This window comes from Amblyomma mixtum, unplaced genomic scaffold (assembly GCF_055824585.1).
Source record: "Amblyomma mixtum isolate Tamu unplaced genomic scaffold, ASM5582458v1 scaffold_32, whole genome shotgun sequence".
In the NCBI taxonomy this organism is placed as follows: domain Eukaryota; kingdom Metazoa; phylum Arthropoda; class Arachnida; order Ixodida; family Ixodidae; genus Amblyomma; species Amblyomma mixtum.
The window spans coordinates 201,999-222,104 of NW_028317729.1; the positions used below are offsets into that span (position 1 = coordinate 201,999).

The 20,106-nt window shown below is 50.3% G+C and overlaps 1 pseudogene; it reads left to right on the forward strand.

The window, feature by feature from the left end:
* Nucleotides 1-20,106, forward strand: part of LOC149324450 (uncharacterized) — a 48,946-nt pseudogene that overhangs the window by 5,864 nt on the left and 22,976 nt on the right.

A 20,106-nucleotide genomic window follows, 5' to 3' on the forward strand; every position in this document is an offset into this window, starting at 1 on the left:
ATGCGAAAAAGGTGGCGAAGTAACATGGCGTGCAGATCATGTTTTCCGTTTCATGAAAGCTTGCCAAGCTATTCGCGCGCACTGGAAGCTATAAAAATAAGAACTCTTGCAACAAAAAGCACGGCATGCAGTACGTGAAGTGCTGCACAGGTGTGGTATACGAGATACCGCTGTCGTGCGGAAAAGCCCATGTGGGCCAAACCGGGTGGTGCATTTGCTGACGGCGCTGCATAGCATGCACGATCGCTAAAAAAATCTAGGAGGTGCACACCTTTCGCCGCACTGTGCTGAATGCTTCGTGTGTAATCGTGTGGCAGAACATGGGCTTGGGGAAAAATATGCAAAGAACGCAAGAAGTGTAGACCACGACTTCAGGAGATAAATATTCTGGGCCAGAGTAGAGATGTGAAGGCACCGGTGGTTTTGGAAACATTCCACATAAAAAGAAGAGGGAAGTAGATTATATAAGTGATACTTCGATCCGCCTTTTCAAGAATTAGATATCATATCTTGAACAGTTTTGCTGATGTCTTGTTGTTGTTTTTGTTCAACTTGCATTAAATGTTCAATATATTTCCTGGCTTTGCTGTAAATAAGCGCAGATGAAGTTATCGCATGTGCTACGTCAGTCTTTATTGTGTGTGTCTCGCTTAGTGCCATTGCCATTTCAGTCACAAATAGAATAACGGCGTCAAAGTAGTCATCGAGGCCAGATACTAAAGCTATGCGCCTTCCTCGCAATACGCGTCATGATCGCGGAGTGCATGATGTGGATAACAGATCATCTGATCTCCTCTCATTAATGAGGCATTGAGCAGTGACAATCACTGTATCAGTCGTATTACCATTCAAAGTTCCAAAAAGTGCTGAAGTTTTTTGTTCCCTGACAGCTTTGGAATAGCGGAAGGTCCCACGCATAGAAGAGCCCTTGAGAGCCTGCAACGGGCTGCCAGGCGATTTCTGCCCCATTGGCAAGTGATTCAGAACGAGTTATTGGAAATGGTGCAGCAGGTTTTTATTTCTCCAGCAAAGGAGACTAACGCAAGCAGATCGCTAATTAACGCACCATTTCAAGTGAGCGTATGTTTCTTTACCTAGTCTATAAATTTTCTCGCGCCATTCCACCCACTCTTGGTATTCGACGTAATATCATGGCCCGAGAACCACCCGCTGATCTGGTGAGTGCTCAATTGTCCCTTAATGCTAGTCTTCGCAGCAAGACGGCGCGAATTATGGGTGTTCACGAAACCGATAGTTCATTCCGTCAACTATACGGCTCCCGAAGGACATCCCTTCACATTCCGAGCACTGAGTGGCGGCCACCTGAAAGGTGACCACCGGCACACTTAGACAGCCAACAAGTACCGGTACTCTACCGAGTGAGGAACTTCTACCGAGGACTATGAACTACTGCCATTCTTCTTTTGTAGCGAGAGCTACACTACGCCATCCGCTTCGCGAGATCAGCGTTGCTGCGCGCTGAGCCGTGGCCCCGCGCTCCGCCAGCTGTGTGCATGCGTGGAGTGACGTCAGAGCACGAAGCTGGTCCGAGCGCGAAGCTGCGTTTCTAGCGGCGTTAATGATCGGTGGCTGGTGCGTTGCGAGGCTTAGTCTCTCAGCGCAGCGCTGTGAGGAAAATATGTGAACTTGTATCTTGATGTGGTAGCCCAAACCGAGAAAGGTTCGTATCAGCAGGTTCCTGGCTAGAAGCGGAGGCTGATGATACTATCTTTAGACCGCTGGGATGAGGTAATCCGGTCGTAAAAGATAAAGTTTGCGCAGCGCATTGCGAAGCGCGTCCGCTCACACGGCCTCCAAATGCTCTGTCGTGTGCCTTACTTTCAAGCGAAACCTATGCGTGGCCAGGCGTATATACACCTCTCGCTGCTCTACCAGGTTTGACCAGAGCCAAACCACAGCCATATTTGATCCTAGTTTTTGCACCTCTATAAAAAACGACTGATGATCAATTTACATAAGTTTGTATTGACGTTAGCTTTTATTTTATATTCCCCAGACAATGAAGCGCTGCACTGGGCAGAAAGTTTTTATGTATAATTTTACCGCAATAAATGGGATGAATTAGTAAGTGGATACGGCGCTTTATGAAAAAGAGCCTCCAGAAGGAAAAGAAATAATTCATAAACAACAGATAGCATGCGTGTTTCTAATAGACGCATTTACTAAATTTTCTTTCAGCGACAAAACAAGAAATGCATTTGCAGCTCCGCACACAGTCGCGTCAAAACACATTTCATCTCAACTCACACAAAAAAAAACGAAAAATATATTTATATTATCATTGACATAGTTCTCGGAACCAGATGCTGTTAAAACGAACACGTAATGGACGGCAACGCTACAATGTTTGCGACACCAATCATATCATCTTCAAGAAGCAAAGACTTCGACGATAGGTCGTCGATTTGTTTTACAAATGCACTCATACAGTCTAATTCTAAACTAGGATCCAATATTTCCCTTCGTCCAGGCCGTAAAGCAGATGAAGCTGGTAACACGGAGCAATAGGCTCCTACTGCGATAGGTTTCATATTCTGTTGTAGGTGCCAATTGCGAACAAAAGACACACACAGGAAAAACATATTCCATTCCAAAAACATATTCATATTCCAATAGGCGGCAGCGCGACTGTTCTCGACAGTCATATTCGCGTGTGCAGTTCTTTAAACTTAATGCAGCAATGAACAGGAGCAACATTACGCATTTCGGTGGCAAAACTGACGCTATATTCAGAATAGAAATATTAACTGAACGTACTTTGGAAATTAATGGAACGAAGAGAAAATATAATGCATCCAATACTTACGAAGATTTTAACGCCTCCTCGAAGTGCTGTGGCTCTACTCAGCTGCTGCTTACGCCGTCCACTGATCTCAAAAGATGGCTCAGGGTGTGGTCAGCTGCAATTCCTGCGGTACAATACAGTCGTTTTTCCTCCCGTGAATGTATCCTTCCCGGCGAGCAACAATTTACCTTCAGATAATGCTATGATGATGATAAAGAATGAATGATGAGGGCTTCGCTTAGCTTCTTGGCAGTTCCTGTATTATTCCTACAGCTTTATATCAAGACATGAAATACAACCGTGGCGTAGGCTTGCGGCCTGCCCATCTTTCATGTTTATGACACCTGCACTAAATCAGCTTCCCGTGGCTATCGAAAAGAGAAAAACCAAAGGTAGAGCGGTAACTCTGGATACTGAGTATTCGAAAAGAAACGTAATAAAAAAGGCATAGTCGTAAAATAGCAAAATATGTTTTGAAAATTTCCGACCGCTGAAATTCAACTATGAACACTGTAATCGAAAAGGCAGCCATGATCCACGGATGGAAGAGAATGGTGGAGAAACCAATCTCTCCTCCTTTCCTGGCAGTAAGAACAAGGCTTTTTTCAGCAGAATCGGAAAGCCGCCAAGCACGCACTGAGAAAATTAAAATTGACCACGCATTAAACACGCTCGAGGGTGGTAATGTTCTCCCATGGAAGTCTCAGATTCGAACGAACCATGAATCTAATCGAGCTGCACTCGTTTTAAAGCCCGGCATTGGTACCTCCACCAAAGTCTTGCGCTCAGTCCTGTTGGACTCTGCTGCAAGCGTTGGGCTGCATAGCCGATGGAACTGAAGGGTGCGCGCTTCCGCCTCAACTCAGTTTGCCTCGCTCAAGTGGAGCGGCTGTTTTATTAATGATATGCATTATATTGTTCATGAGGCGCTAAATCGAGAGTTTTTTCCACGCCAGGCAGCCGGAAAACCCATGTGACCTCATCGCCATAGAAATGAAAGTACGGTTTCTTAAAAATAAAATTTCTGCCCGTGTGGTTTCGAACCCAGGTGTGGCTCAAATAGGTGACATTACCAGGCTACTTGCTCAAACCACTCTAGCGTGGCATCATGGCAGGTGGCAGTTAATGGTTGATCGCGAGAGTTTGCTCACCGTAGTTAGCGCTAAAGCATGCAGCCCACACCTCTCTTTGATCACCCCAAGTAAAGGCGCGGACAAAAGTAAACGGAGCACGCAACTGTCTTCGAATATTTTTCACGCGTCAATTAATTGAAATTTCCAGCAGTGGTGCGCGCATGCTGGTAGCTTGTAGACAAATAACGCTTCTTCATTACCAATGGAGAGAGCGTGATCGCACTTCGAACGCAATAGCGTGCTCCGTTTACTTATTGCCGCGCCTGTACCTATAAGCACGATTCAAGCGCCCACAGACCCAGGGAGCCACTTATGAACACTCCTCCTGGAAATGATCGCAATGCAAAATGTTGTCAACGCCAACGCCAATGAACACAATGAGCGCTGTCGCCCTATGGCTTCAGGGCCGAGTTTCTGGCAAAACGTTGTCAATGCCAACGCACGCCGCGCACATCTGTCGCTCTACCGCCGCGTAGCCTAAAGCACGACTGAGGGAAGTTATGCGCAGTTATACCCATTAAGCGCCGTCCTTTCTAAGGTCTTTGTAGTCTTTTCTTCTTTCACTCACCCCATCCCCCTTTCCTTCCTTCCCTTACGACGCGATTCAGGTGTCCACCCAGATATGCGAGACCTATACGGCGCCGTTTCATTTCGTCAGAAACCAATTTACCTGTTACTATCACTCTCCCTTCCAAGCACCCGCACCATTGGTGGTGGCGGTAAAAGTATTTTAATCAAATTGTTTAGGAGGTTGTAGCGGCGGTTGGAGCTCTTAGCACGGAACCTGATTGGGATATGCTGCTTTGCGGGCTCTTTCGGTGAGTTAGTTCTTTTTCACTCGTTTCGTCCGAGCTGGTCACAGATGCCTAACACACCTTTTGCGTTGGCCGGATAATGACAGTAACTACCTCATTTCGTTAGCAGGCCCACAAGATATGGTACAGGTCCGCCTTCTCCCCGCAGAATTTGAATTGTGAGTCAAATGAGTCCGCGTCTATTGCTCGCAGTCTTTGCGGATTCTTGTAAGTGTTGGTCTGTAGCTTACGGAAGTGGTGTTCCTCCCCTTTGTCCAGTTCCTTAGCCGGTGGTGGGTATATCCGTCGGGATAATCTGAAGTGCTGAAGTATGTCGTTGTAAGTTAGTAGTGCGGTAGGAGGTTGCACGGCATCCCAAATGGGTCCCGGGGGTGAAATGCTCGGGCTGAGGCATGTGCGCTCTCGTTCTCTGGAATGCCCTGTTGACCTGGTAGGCATATTAAGTGCTTGCATGAGGGTTGGTAGGCACGGGTCTAGCTACCTAGCTGGATTTTTGCTGCTAGCGGTGCGATCCAGCCCCTGAGGTAATTGCGATACGCTGTCTGTGAATCTGTGAGAACGTGTTCCGCACTATTGTGTGTTGCAGCCAGAGCAATCGCCACTTCTTCCGCAGCCGGTATGTCCTGGCTAGCAATCGTCCGTCCATTCTTTTATTTTGGTGCACTACCACGACGGCCATCGTTCTGCTCGGCAACCGCAGAATCGATATAGAACATGCCCTCGCCCCGCGGTAGTGCTTTCCATGGCTTCAGCTCGTGCGTGTCGTCTTGACTGGTGAAAATCAGGGTGCATATTCCTTGTCAGTGGACCTGCCTTGAATTGGCCTCTCTATGAGGCTGGAATTTCGTTTTTGGCCTTTAGCTGTAGAAGAATATTGATGTTTAAATCACTGAGTACTTGTCGACCAGTCCGACTAGCGGAGAGCCGTACCACCTGCGCCGTGAGGTGTGCCTCTTAGCTCGTCTATCGTATTGTGCACTCCCAATCGTAAGAGCCGGTCCGTCAATGTCGCGAGAGGGAAGCCCAGGGGCTTCTTGTATGCTGTTCTTTTTATGACGTCTATGTTCTTGATGTCACGCTTCTTGAAAAGGAGATAGGGTGCTGCGTCGACGACGTGGCTTACGACGAAAGCCTCCACCAGTCGAAGAGTATCTTCTGCTCGCATCTCTCATTTCCGCGTCGTTATCTTAACGCGTTCATCCTGGCGACTGGCTCGCTCCCGAGCCGGAATTTCTGGAGGGTGAGGAGGTTGTTTCTGTTGTTATTTATGTACAGACCCAGTATTTCAGGGCCTCAACATCCTTGATGAGCTTGTTGCCAGCGCGGGGGCTGATGGTGTGCTGATTATTGCGTTGAAAGGAAGACTGTGAGTTCGGATTTTTCGGGAGAGCAGGTTAGTGCACATGCCGGTACATAATTTTGAACCCTTGTTGCCCCTGTTTGTAGCTGTTTTTGAATAATTCCCATACTTTCCGTGGTTGTCCAGATGGTTGTATCATCAGCGTACAGGGCATGGCGTATGCCCTGTACTTGATTGTGAAGGGGTGGGAGATTTAGGAGTGCAGTGCTGAAGAGAAGTGGGGATAGTAGTGCCCCTTGTGGAGTGCCTCTCGTGTCCGTTTTCACTTGCGTTGTGTGTTTTGTGCCGCTGCTGCTGTTGACGGTTCTGTCCGTAAGGATGAGCAAACTCGCTGGCCAAAGCTCGCGTTGTGGAGGTTGTTGAGGATCGTGGAGTGCTTCACGTTCTCAAATGCTCCCTCGCGGTCGAGGTTTAGGAGCACTCGATAACTGTTTCTGCGTCCGAGATCAATGACTTCGCGTTTAAAATGCAGAACCACATCACGGGTGGACAAGTGTGCCCTGAATCCAAACATCATGTCTGGCAGTAGCTCGTTGTCCTCAAGAGTATTGGAGAGACGCGCATGGATTGCCTTCTCCAGCAGTTTGCCTGCGTACGACGTGAGGGATAATGGGCGCAGGTTTTCGATTCTGATTTTCTTGCCGGGTTTGGAGATAAAGTGTACATTGGCTCATTTTCATGATTGTGAAATGGTTCCGCTGCGCCAGCATTTGTTATGTAATCCGTAAATTTTTGCAGAGCCTGTGTGCCGAGGTTGGGCAGAAGTCCGAGCGTAGTTTTTTCTTATCCCGGGGCTCTGCCTTGGCGCATATCTGCTAGTGCTGCAACGATTTCCTCCAAAGTGAAGACTCTATCTAAATTTTCATTCGGTCCCCCCCCCTACTTCTCATTGTAGGGTTGTAGGTTTTCCGCGGTGCAGATATAGCGACGCGTTAGTTCATTCCTGAGTTTGTGATCCGTGCCTTGAAAGCTGTGTAGGGTTCGATGAAAATATGTATGTTGTGCACTCTTCGCTTTCCGGGGGTCATTAGGCTTCGCAGAAGGTGCCACGTAGGCTTGTTGTCTAGGCAGCCGTTGAGAGATAACCACTCTGTTAGCCAGTTGGTGCGAGCTAGGTACCATGCGTATTGGTCCGCTTGAACACTATGCCTGGCTATTCGAATTCTGAGTTTCCGACTATGTCTCTATTTTTTCCATATTTTTTCCTCCATTTTATAAGACTACGTCTCTTTCCCAAAGGCGTATGAAGTGTATGTCAACAGCTGGGTGGTCCTCCGTGGTAGCGAGGGATTTTATGATCTTATAGCGCCTGGCGACGCTATAAAGCGCCGGCGCTAAGATCGGCGTTACAGCGCGCGCGAGAAAGAGAATAAAGTCGGACAGCGCGTGCTCGTGGCGCACGCCCGGCACGGGCAGTTCGGAACTAGAAGCCTGCCACGCTGGTCGTCTCTGTCTGGTGCTCCGCTGCGACCCCGCAAACCTCAACAGTGGTGACTCCGGCCTAAGACATGACCGACCCCAGCAACCTACCGCCCTCAGGCGGCCTTCCGCCTGACGCTACCTTGCGCCCACGGGACGTCGCAGCTCTCTAGCTCCGCCTACCAACATTCTGGCCCAAGTGTCCGCAGACCTGGTTCGCCCAAGTGGAAGCCGTCTTCCATCTGCACCACGTCACCTCGGAGGCATCTCGGTTTCGTCATTTGCTTTCCAACCTGCCTTCGGAGGTGGCTCAAGAGGTAGCGGACATCATCGCTGCACCCTTGGGCGATACCCCGTACCAGCGACTAAAGCAGGGCATCCTGGACCCCACCACGGCGTCAGAGAGTGCGCGCCTCCAGCAGCTGCTCACCTACGAAGAGCTTGGAGACCGCCGCCCCTCCCAGTTACTCAATAGCATGCGGCAGCTCCTGGGCGAAACCAATGCAGACCCGAACGGCGCACTGTTGCGGCAGCTCTTCCTACAACGCTTGCCGCAGTCCACCCGCCTCGTCTTGGCTGCTGCGAGCGACTTGACCCTTGACCGCCTCGCCCAGCTCGCTGATCGAGTCCACGACGCGGCTTCTCCTTCCGTCACCGCCCTCTCTTCTCCACCGGAGACCGCCGCCATTTCACGGTTAGAGGCCCGGATCGATCAGCTGGCCGCTTCTATCGATGCCCTTCGGACGTCCTCTCATGCCTCGCGCGGTTTATCCTCAACACCTCGCCGCCGTTCGTCTTCCCCGAGTGGTCCGCACTTCTCCAGTCCTCGCCGTCCGCGTCTCTGCTGGTATCACCGAACTTTCCAGCACAACGCTCGCCGCAGCACTCCACCATGCAACTGGTCGGGAAACGCGCAGCGAGATCACTGACGGCGGCGTGTGACCTCGCTCTTCAACCTCGCCGCCTTTTCGTCGTCATGGATCGCATTTCTGGCCTGCGCTTCCTCATCGACACTGGTGCCGAAGTCAGCGTACTGCCGGCCTCCAAAGCAGACCGTGCTTCCAAGTCACATGGACCTACTCTTCGTGCGGCCAACTCAACCTCCATCGCAACGTATGGTCTCCGATCCCTCACTCTGGACATTGGCCTACGGCGCACGTTTCGATGGGTCTTCATCGTCGCCGATGTACATCAACCTATCCTCGGTTCAGACTTCCTGACGCATTTTGATCTGGACGTCAGCATGCGTCACCATCGTCTCATCGACAGCAAGACGCGCCTTTCCATCACTGGCGTTATATCAGCTGTCGCTTCCACTGGAATCCGAACTCTGCTTCCGTCATGCCCGTATGCTCAAGTCCTCGCAGACTTTCCCGAGGTCACGAAGCCTTGTAATCTACATCAGCCACCCAAGCACGGTATCACCCACAACATTGTCACGCGTGGTCCACCTGTCGCAGCTCGCCCGCGCCGCCTCTTCGGCGAGCGTCTGGCTATTGCAAAACGGGAATTCGACCACATGCTCCAGTTGGGTATTATTCGCCCTTCATCCAGTAGTTGGGCTTCACCACTCCATCTGGTGCCCAAGAAAGAACCGGGTGACTGGCGTCCGTGTGGCGACTACCGGGCTCTCAACGCTCACACGGTCCACGACAGCTATCCCCTTCCACACATCCAAGACTTCACTGGACATCTGGATGGCTGCAAGATCTTTAGTAAAGTGGACCTTGTCAAGGCGTACCACCAAATCCCTGTTGAGCCGGCCGATATTCCGAAGACGGCCATCACTACACCCTTCGGACTGTTTGAGTACGTGCGCATGCCTTTTGGGCTACGCAACGCAGCTCAAACTTTCCAAAGATTCATCGCTGAAGTGACGCGTGGTCTCCCGGCGGTATTCGCCTACATCGATGACATCCTCGTCGCGAGTCGTACTCCACAGGACCACAGGCGTCACCTCCGGGAACTCTTTCAACGCCTCCAAGAGTTTGGCTTGGTCGTCAATGCCCAGAAATGTGTCTTCGGCTCTTCTGAGCTCGAGTTCTTGGGCCACCACATCTCGGCGCTGGGAATTCGTCCATTGCCTTCTCACGTGCAGGCCGTTAAGGACTTCCCAGCACAAGCAACCCTACGCAAGCTCCGTGAGTTCCTGGGCCTAGTGAATTTTTCACGGCGCTTTATCCCACACTGCGCCGAGCTTCTTCACCCCTTGACTGACCTTCTCCGCACCACGAAGTCCTCATCCTCTGCGATTTCCTGGTCTCCCGAAGCTCAGGCCGCTTTCACGGCTGCCAAACAAGCCCTCGCCGATTCAGTCGTCCTCATCCACCCCAGGACTTCCGCGCCCACTCGCATCATGGTGGATGCTTCCAGCGTGGACATTGGCGCGGTTCTCCAGCAGAAGATTGACTCCGAGTGGCACCCACTGGGTTTCTTCTCTCGGAAGCTCCAGCCTGCTGAGACTCGCTACAGCGTATTTGGCCGTGAGCTGCTTGCTATCTACTCCACGATCCAGCACTATCGCCACTTCTTGGAGGGCCAGCCGTTTTACGTTCTCACGGACCATAAGCCTCTGGTGTATGTGTTCCGTACCAACTCTTCGAAGTACGTCGCCCGTGAACTTCGTCAGCTGGCCTACATATCGGAGTTCACAACCGATATTCGACATATCAAAGGCACCGACAACGAGGCAGCTGATGCACTTTCACGCATTTCCACCATCGGCGTGTCTCCACCTGCTGTGGACTGGCCCTCCCTGGCGCGGGCACAGATTGAAGACCCTGAGCTCCACGCCCTGCGTGACCACCCTCGAGCACTCCGTCTGCAGCTCGTGCCTCATCCGTTTGTGCCCGGATCACTCTGGTGCGACATATCATCGGCTCTACCGCGACCGTTCATCCCGGCGGCCTTTCGTCGTGCCATTTTCCATTCCCTTCACGACATCTGCCATCCTAGCATTCGGGCCACGCAGCGCCTGGTTACCCAGCGGTACGTCTGGCCGAACATTAACACCGACGTTCGCCAGTGGGCCCGCTCGTGCCTTGCTTGCCAGTCCACCAAAGTGACACGCCATACCAAGACTCCCCCTCAGTCTTTCCTGCCGCCTGGATCACGCTTTGACCATATTCATATCGACCTGGTTGGACCGCTTCCCCCTTCTCAGGGCTACAAGTATATTCTGACGATGGTCGACCGCTTCACCCGTTGGCCCGAAGCCGTGCCCATTCCGGACATTACTGCGGAAACAGTTGCCAGAGCCTTCGTTTCGACGTGGGTTTCCCGCTTCGGCTGCCCCGGCATTGTTACCACGGATCGCGGCCGCCAGTTCGAATGCGCCCTCTTCACTTCGCTCACCCGGCTTCTCGGCACTAAACACTGCCGCACCACATCGTACCATCCCTGTGCCAACGGCATGGTCGAGCGGTTCCATCGCCAGCTCAAGGCTGCCCTTACTGCGCGCCTGGATCGCGAGCACTGGGTAGATCACCTCCCTATGGTGCTCCTAGGCCTTCGCGCCGTCCTGCGTCGTGACCTTGGCTGTTCGGCGGCCGAACTCGTCTTCGGTACCTCCCTGCGGCTTCCCGGAGACTTGTTCGTACCTTCGGCTCCCTCGTCCCAACCCCTGCAATACCTTCACCGCCTACAGGACTGTCTCCAGCACCTGCGCCCAGTGCCGCCTCGCTCAACTGCCCATCAAGTCTTTGTGCACCCGGACCTTGCTTCCTCGACGCACGTTTTTCTCAGGCGAGACGCTGTAAAGGCGCCTCTTACCCCTTCATACGATGGCCCGTACCGCGTCCTCACCCGGACGACAAAGTCAGCGACAATCCTGCTCGATGGTCGTCAAGAGGTCGTCTCCCTCGACCGACTAAAACCAGCGTACCTCGAGACACCTCCCCAGGAGCTCCCCTCAGATGTTGCCGGCCCACCTGCAGACCTGCTTGCCGCTGTGGCTAATCCATCTCTGCCCCGCCGGCGCGTACATTTCGCCGTTCCGTCTAGGCGGGGGGCCCTATAGCGCCCGGCGACGCTATAAAGCGCCGGCGCTAAGATCGGCGTTACAGCGCGCGCGAGAAAGAGAATAAAGTCGGACAGCGCGTGCTCGTGGCGCACGCCCGGCACGGGCAGTTCGGAACTAGAAGCCTGCCACGCTGGTCGTCTCTGTCTGGTGCTCCGCTGCGACCCCGCAAACCTCAACAATCTTTTCTTTAAGGTCGAGAATGGATGCCGCCCAATATCCGCAGCTGGTTATTTGTTGCGATGTAGCTAGTTTGGTGTCCTTGCTGAATGTCCCTCAGTCTGTAATTCTGGCTTGCTATCGTGGTTTGCTGTGCTGGTTGCTTTCGAAGATTGTCTGCACCACGTACTGATCGCCGCCCAGGCTTTCTCCCGTATTGAGCCAATCATTATATCGGGCATTGCGGACGAGCGCGAGGTTGGGGGAAGTATCCCGCGTTATGCTGGTGCCTGCTCGCGTCGGGTGCTGGTGGTCCGTGAATAGGGTCAGGGCCATGTCAGCAATGCCGGATGCTAGTTTTCTGCCTTTCGCGCCTTCCCTCGCGTAACCCCATAGGGGGCTAGCAGCTTTAATGTCACTAATTAAAGCTAGCGGAGCTTTATGGGATTCTCTTAGTGCTTAAAGAAAGAAAGTTACGCGGTGCTTTTTAGGGCGGCTATATATGTTGAGTATAGAGGGGCCCTTGTTGTTTCTGTTCTGTGGCAGTAGCTTTATGAACGCATATTCAATCCCGGTGTCTAGATTAAGGTCTACATGATTTATGGACCTAGATGCATCTCGATGGATTTTTTTGATGTGTTGAGCATCCTCTGATCTGAGCCTCTATATTCACTTTCTGCAGGGCTATTATTTGCGGCGCATGAGCATGAGAGCATGTATTGTTGTAATGTCTCCCTCTTCCGTTTTAGTCCCCGGCAGTTCTACTGTAGGATGGCAAGATTATGTCTGGGTTGTGGCGTCATGCTGAGAATTAGAAATGTGGGTGTCATCATGTGGTGCGCCCTCAGGCTGTAGATTTAGCTAAGAGCTTTGTAGGCGACGACTTTAGGTATGTTGACGATTTTCTAATAGTTTTCAAAAGACAAAAGAGCTTGACCTACACGGATGCTGTAAGCACAGATTTAGCCAAGTTTCATGAAAAGGGAAAGGAGTTGCTGTTTACCCAAGAACTTCCTAAGCGGAGGTGTTTGCAGTTTTTAGATCTTAACATCACTCTGGAAGAGCATCATATCTGTTGCCGATACTCCCCTCGAGCACAGAAGGAATTATTGCCTTATACATCACCTCAATGAAAAACTAAAACCCGCCATTGCTGGCCTCGGCCTTGAATCAGGTCTCGTAAAGTTGTGTCACCAAGCTATGCAGGCTAGTTTTGATGGGCAAGTTGATCGACTCGTTTCAGGGGGGTTCCCATGATCGATTATAACAGGAGTTGCTGATGCCCTCCTAAGAAAAATCAAATGTGCCATATTTCAGAATTCGTGTGAGCCAAGAATACAGTCGTGAAACCAGAAGTGGTTATGTGCACGGCGATCCGCACAATGCGAAAAAGGTGGCGAAGTAACATGGCGTGCAGATCATGTTTTCCGTTCCATGAAAGCTTGCCCAGCTATTCGCGCGCACTGGAAGCTATAAAAATAAGAACTCTTGCAACAAAAAGCATGGCATGCAGTACGTTAAGTGCTGCACAGGTGTGGTATACGAGATACCGCTGTCGTGCGGAAAAGCCCATGTGGGCCAAACCGGGTGGTGCATTTGCTGACGGCGCTGCATAGCATGCACGATCGCTAAAAAAATCTAGGAGGTGCACACCTTTCGCCGCACTGTGCTGAATGCTTCGTGTGTAATCGTGTGGCAGAACATGGGCTTGGGGAAAAATATGCAAAGAACGCAAGAAGTGTAGACCACGACTTCAGGAGATAAAGATTCTGGGCCAGAGTAGAGATGTGAAGGCACCGGTGGTTTTGGAAGCATTCCACATAAAAAGAAGAGGGAAGTAGATTATATAAGTGATACTTCGATCCGCCTTTTCAAGACTTAGATATCATATCTTGAACAGTTTTGCTGATGTCTTGTTGTTGTTTTTGTTCAACTTGCATTAAATGTTAAATATATTTCCTGGCTTTGCTGTAAATAAGCGCAGATGAAGTTATCGCATGTGCTACGTCAGTCTTTATTGTGTGTGTCTCGCTTAGTGCCATTGCCATTTCAGTCACAAATAGAATAACGGCGTCAAAGTAGTCATCGAGGCCAGATACAAAAGCTATGCGCATTCCTCGCAATAGGCGTCACGATCGCGGAGTGCATGATGTGGATAACAGATCATCTGATCTCCTCTCATTAATGAGGCATTGAGCAGTGACAATCACTGTATCAGTCGTATTACCATTCAAAGTTCCAAAAAGTGCTGAAGTATTTTGTTCCCTGACAGCTTTGGAATAGCGGAAGGTCCCAGGCATAGAAGAGCCCTTGAGAGCCTGCAACGGGCTGCCAGGCGATTTCTGCCCCATTGGCAAGTGATTCAGAACGAGTTATTGGAAACGGTGCAGCAGGTTTTTATTTCTCCAGCAAAGGAGACTAACGCAAGCAGATCGCTAATTAACGCACCATTTCAAGTGAGCGTATGTTTCTTTACCTAGTCTATAAATTTTCTCGCGCCATTCCACCCACTCTTGGTATTCGACGTAATATCATGGCCCGAGAACCACCCGCTGATCTGGTGAGTGCTCCTGCCATTGTCCCTTAATGCTAGTCTTCGCAGCAAGACGGCGCGAATTATGGGTGTTCACGAAACCGTTAGTTCATTCCGTCAACTATACGGCTCCCGAAGGACATCGCTCACATTCCGAGCACTGAGTGGCGGCCACCTGAAAGGTGACCACCGGCACGCTTAGACAGCCAACAAGTACCGGTACTCTACCGAGTGAGGAACTTCTACCGAGGACTATGAACTACTGCCATTCTTCTTTTGTAGCGAGAGCTACACTACGCCATCCGCTTCGCGAGATCAGCGTTGCTGCGCGCTGAGCCGTGGCCCCGCGCTCCGCCAGCTGTGTGCATGCGTGGAGTGACGTCAGAGCACGAAGCTGGTCCGAGCGCGAAGCTGCGTTTCTAGCGGCGTTCATGATCGGTGGCTGGTGCGTTGCGAGGCTTAGTCTCTCAGCGCAGCGCTGTGAGGAAAATATGTGAACTTGTATCTTGATGTGGTAGCCCAAACCGAGAAAGGTTCGTATCAGCAGGTTCCTGGCTAGAAGCGGAGGCTGATGATACTATCTTTAGACCGCTGGGATGAGGTAATCCGGTCGTAAAAGATAAAGTTTGCGCAGCGCATTGCGAAGCGCGTCCGCTCACACGGCCTCCAGATGCTCTGTCGTGTGCCTTACTTTCAAGCGAAACCTATGCGTGGTCAGGCGTATATACACCTCTCGCTGCTCTACCAGGTTTGACCAGAGCCAAACCACAGCCATATTTGATCCTAGTTTTTGCACCTCTATAAAAAACGACTGATGATCAATTTGCATAAATTTGTATTGACGTTAGCTTTTATTCTATATTCAACAGACTATGAAGCGCTGCACTGGGCAGAAAGTTTTTATGTATAATTTTACCGCAATAAACGGGATGAATTAGTAAGTGGATACGGCGCTTTATGAAAAAGAGTCTCCAGAAGCAAAAGAAATAATTGATAAAGAACAGATAGCATGCGTGTTTCTAATAGACGCATTTACTAAATTTTCTTTCAGCGACAAAACAAGAAATGCACTTGCAGCTCCGCACACAGTCGCGTCAAAACACATTTCATCTCAATTCACACACAAAAAAAACGAAAAATATATTTATATTATCATTGACATAATTCTCGGAGGCAGAGGCTGTTAAAACGAACACGTAAAGGACGGCAACGCTACAATGTTTGCGACACCAATCATATCATCATCAAGAAGCAAAGACTTCGACGATAGGTCGTCGATTTGTTTTGCAAATGCACTCATACAGTCTAATTCTAAACTAGGATCCAATATTTCCCTTCGTCCAGGCCGTAAAGCAGATGAAGCTGGTAACACGGAGCAATAGGCTCCTACTGCGATAGGTTTCATATTCTGTTGTAGGTGCCAATTGCGAACAAAAGACACACACAGGAAAAACATATTCCATTCCAAAAACATATTCATATTCCAATAGGCGGCAGCGCGACTGTTCTCGACAGTCATATTCGCATGTGCAGTTCTTTAAACTTAATGCTGCAATGTACAGGACAACATTACGCACTTCGGTGGCAAAACTGACGCTATATTCAGAATAGAAATATTAACTGAACGTACTTTGGAAATTAATGGTACGAAGAAAAAATATAATGCATCCAATACTTACGAAGATTTTAACGCCTCCTCGAAGTGCTGTGGCTCTACTCAGCTGCTGCTTACGCCGTCCACTGATCTCAAAAGATGGCTCTGGGTCTGGTCAGCTGCAATTCCTGCGGTACAATACAGTCGTTTTTCCTTCCGTGAATGGATCCTTCCCGGCGAGCAACAATTTACCTTCAGATAATGCTATGATGATGATAAAGAATGAATGATGAGGGCTTCGCTTAGCTTCTTGGCAGTTCCTGTATTATTCCTACAGCTCTATATCAAGACATGAAATACAAGCGTGGCGTAGGCTCGCGGCCAGCCCATCTTTCATGTTTATGACACCTGCACTAAATCAGCTTCCCGTGGCTATCGAAAAGAGAAAAACCAAAGGTAGAGCGGTAACTATCGATTCTGACTATTTGAGAAGAAATGTAATAAAAAAGGCATAGTCGTAAAATAGAAAAATATGTTTTGAAAGTTTCCGACCGCTGAAATTCAACTATGAACACTGTAATCGAATAGGCAGCCATGATCCACGGATGGAAGGGAATGGTGGAGAAACCAATCTCTCCTCCTTTCCTGGCAGTAAGAACAAGGCTTTTTTCAGCAGAATCGGAAAGCCGCCAAGCACGCACTGAGAAAATTAAAATTGACCACGCATTAAACACACTCGAGGGTGGTAATGTTCTCCCATGGAAGTCTCAGCTTCGAACCAACCATGAAACTGATCGATCTGCACTCGTTTTAAAGCCCCGCATTGGTACCTCCCCAAAAGTCTTGCGCTCAGTCCTGTTGGACTCTGCTGCAAGCGTTGGGCTGCGTACTCGATGGAACTGAATGGCGCGCCCTTCCGCCACCACCCACTTTGCCTCGCTCAAATGAAGCGGCCGTTTTATTAATGATAAGTATTATATTGTTCATGAGGCGCTAAATCGAGAGTTTTTGTCGGCGCCAGGCAGCCGGAAAACCCATGTGACCTCATCGCCATAGAAATGAAAGCACGGTTTCTTAAAAATAAACTTTCTGCCCATGTGGTTTCGAACCCAGGTCTGGCTCAAATAGGTGACATTGCCAGGCTACTTGTTCAAACCACTCAAGCATGGCATCATGGCAGGTGGCAGTTAATGGTTGATCGCGAGAGTTTGCTCACCGTAGTTAGCGCTAAAGCATGCAGCCCACACCTCTCTTTGATCACCCCAAGTAAAGGCGCGGACAAAAGTAAACGGAGCACGCAACTGTCTTCGAATATTTTTCACGCGTCAATTAATTGAAATTTCCAGCAGTGGTGCGCGCATGCTGGTAGCTTGTCGACAAATAACGCTTCTTCATTACCAATGGAGAAAGCTTGATCGCACTTCGAACGCAATAGCGTGCTCCGTTTACTTATTGCCGCGCCTGTACCTATAAGCACGATTCAAGCGCCCACAGACCCAGGGAGCCACTTATGAACACTCCTCCTGGAAATGATCGCAATGCAAAATGTTGTCAACGCCAACGCCAATGAACAGAATGAGCGCTGTCGCCCTATGGCTTCAGGGCCGAGTTTCTGGCAAAACGTTGTCAATGCCAACGCACGCCGCGCACATCTGTCGCTCTACCGCCGCGTAGCCTAAAGCACGAATGAGGGAAGTTATGCGCAGTTATACCCATTAAGCGCCGTCCTTTCTAAGGTCTTTGTAGCCTTTTCTTCTTTCACTCACCCCATCCCCCCTTCCTTCCTTCCCTTACGACGCGATTCAGGTGTCCACCCAGATATGCGAGACCTATACGGCGCCGCTTCATTTCGTCAAAAAACAATTTACCTGTTATTATCGCTCTCTCTTCCAAGCACCCGCACCATTGGTGGTGGCGGATGATGCTGAAATAAGTTTATTTGCACCCGTCAAGGAATCAGAGGGCGAAAAAGACGAGTCTTGACCGCCGTCATCTTCCTCCCCTTTCAGCAGGCTGGGATCCATTGGGATTCAGCGGTGTCCCGGGCGAGACGGATGACTTCTTTTTGTTCTTCTTCTTTCTGGCTGGCCATTAAAGCCTCCCAGGACTCTCTATTCCTGTCTGGTTCGTTGTGGCTAGGGCATGTCCACACCATGTGGATCATGTCTGCTATTTCATTACACTGTTTACACCTGGGGTCTTGGATCGCCGGATGCCATCTGCTTAGTGCGAGTGGGTTCGGAAAACCTCCCGCCTGTAACTTTCTCCATATAAGCTGTTCCTTTTTGCTGAGGCCCTTGCATGCTCCAGGTAATGTCTGTCTTCCTAATCTGTAATGGCTAAGAATATCTTGGTACGTGTTCAGCTCCTCGCTCGTCTGAAGGGGCTCTCTGCTCGACGAGACCGCATTGGGGTCCCGGTGTGTGAGTCCTCGGGCCAATGCGTCCGCTGTCTCGTTTCCCTGGAGGCCCTCGTGGGCCGGAGTCCAAACAAGGTTAATTAGTTCTGCCGGTGTCGGGCCGGCAGTCAGAATTTTGACTGCTTCGACAGATACCCTGCCTGCGTTGTAGTTGCGGATAGCCGATTTGGAATCTGTTATAATCACCCTTACATTCCGTTGAGTTAAAGCCAGCGCAATGGCTACCTCCTCAGCCTCTGTTGCATCTCTCTGTTGGGTGCTGCAGCACGAGACTCGGTTTCCGCCCTCCCTGGTCGCTAGGGCTACGAAACCCGTTCTGCCTTAATATTCCGCCGCGTCCGTGTTAACCACGCCCTGTCTATTTGATAATTTTTTTTGCAGAGATTTCGCTCTGTCCTTTCGCTACCCTCATGGTGTACCGGATGCATATTCCTTGGGAGTGGTGGGATTCTGATTTTGTTCCTTATGTCTGTTGAGATATTCTCCGTGTGTTTGAGCCGCGCTCGAGGTTCGAAGCCTAGCTTTTCTAGTATTTTTAACCCCGAATGGCTGCGTAGGAGTCGTTGTTGTTGCGCTACTCTGGTGGCCTCAATGAGCTCGTCTAGTGCGTTTGAAATCCCCATGTTCGGAATTTTCTGGGTGGATGTGTACGGGGGGAGGCCCAGAGCGGTTTTGGTGCCTTTCCTAAGGTTGTAGCGGCGGTTGGAGCTCTTAGTCCGGAACCTGATTGGAATATGCTGCTTTGCGGGCTCTTTCGGTGAGTTCTTTTTCACTCGTTTCGTCCGAGCTGGTCACACATGCCTAACACACTTTGTGCGTTGGTCGGATAATGAGACTAACCACCTCATTTCGTTAGCAGGCCCACAAGATATGGTACAGGTCCGCCTTCTCCCTGCCGAATTTGAATTGTGAGTCAAATGAGTCCGCGTCTATTGCTCGCAGTCTTTGTGGATTCTTGTAAGTGTGGGTCTGTAGCTTACGGAAGTGGAGTTCCTCCCCTTTGTCCAGTGCCTTAGCCGGTGGTGGGTATATCCGACGGGATAATCTTAAGTTCTGAAGTATGTCGTTGTAAGTAAGTAGTGCGGTAGGAGGTTGCACGGCATACCAAATGGGTCGCGGGGGAGAAATGCTCGGGCTGAGGCATGTGCGCTCTCGTTCTCTGGAATGCCCTGTTGACCTGGTAGGCATATTAAGTGCTTGCATCAGGGTTGGTAGCCACGGGTCTAGCTACCTAGCAGGAATTTAGCTTCTAGCGGTGCGATCCAGCCCCTGAGGTAATTGCGATACGCTGTCTGTGAATCTGTGAGAACTTATTACGAACTATTGTGTGTTGTAGCCAGAACAGTCGCCACTTCTTCCGCAGCCGGTATGTCCTGGCTAGCCCTCGTCCGTCGATTCTTTTATTTTGGTGCACTACCACGACGGCCATCGTTCTGCTCGGGAACCGCAGAATGGATATAGAACATGCCCTGGCACCCGCGGTAGTGCTTTTCATGGCTTCAGCTCGTGCTTGTCGTCTTGACTGGTGAAAATCAGGGTGCATATTCCTGGTCAGTGGACCTGCCCTGAATTGGCCTCTCTATGAGGCTGGAATTTCGTTTTTGGCCTTTAGCTGTAGAAGAATATTGATGTTTAAATCACTGAGGACTTTTCGACCAGTCCGACTAGTGGAGAGCCGTACCACCGGCGCCGTGAGGTGTGCCTCTTAGCTCGTCTATCGTATTGTGCATTCCCAATCGTAAGAGCCGGTCCGTCGATGTCGCGAGAGGGAAGCCCAGGGGCTTCTTGTAGGCTGTTCTTTTTATGACGTCTACGTTCTTGATGTCACGCTTCTTGAAAAGGAGATAGGG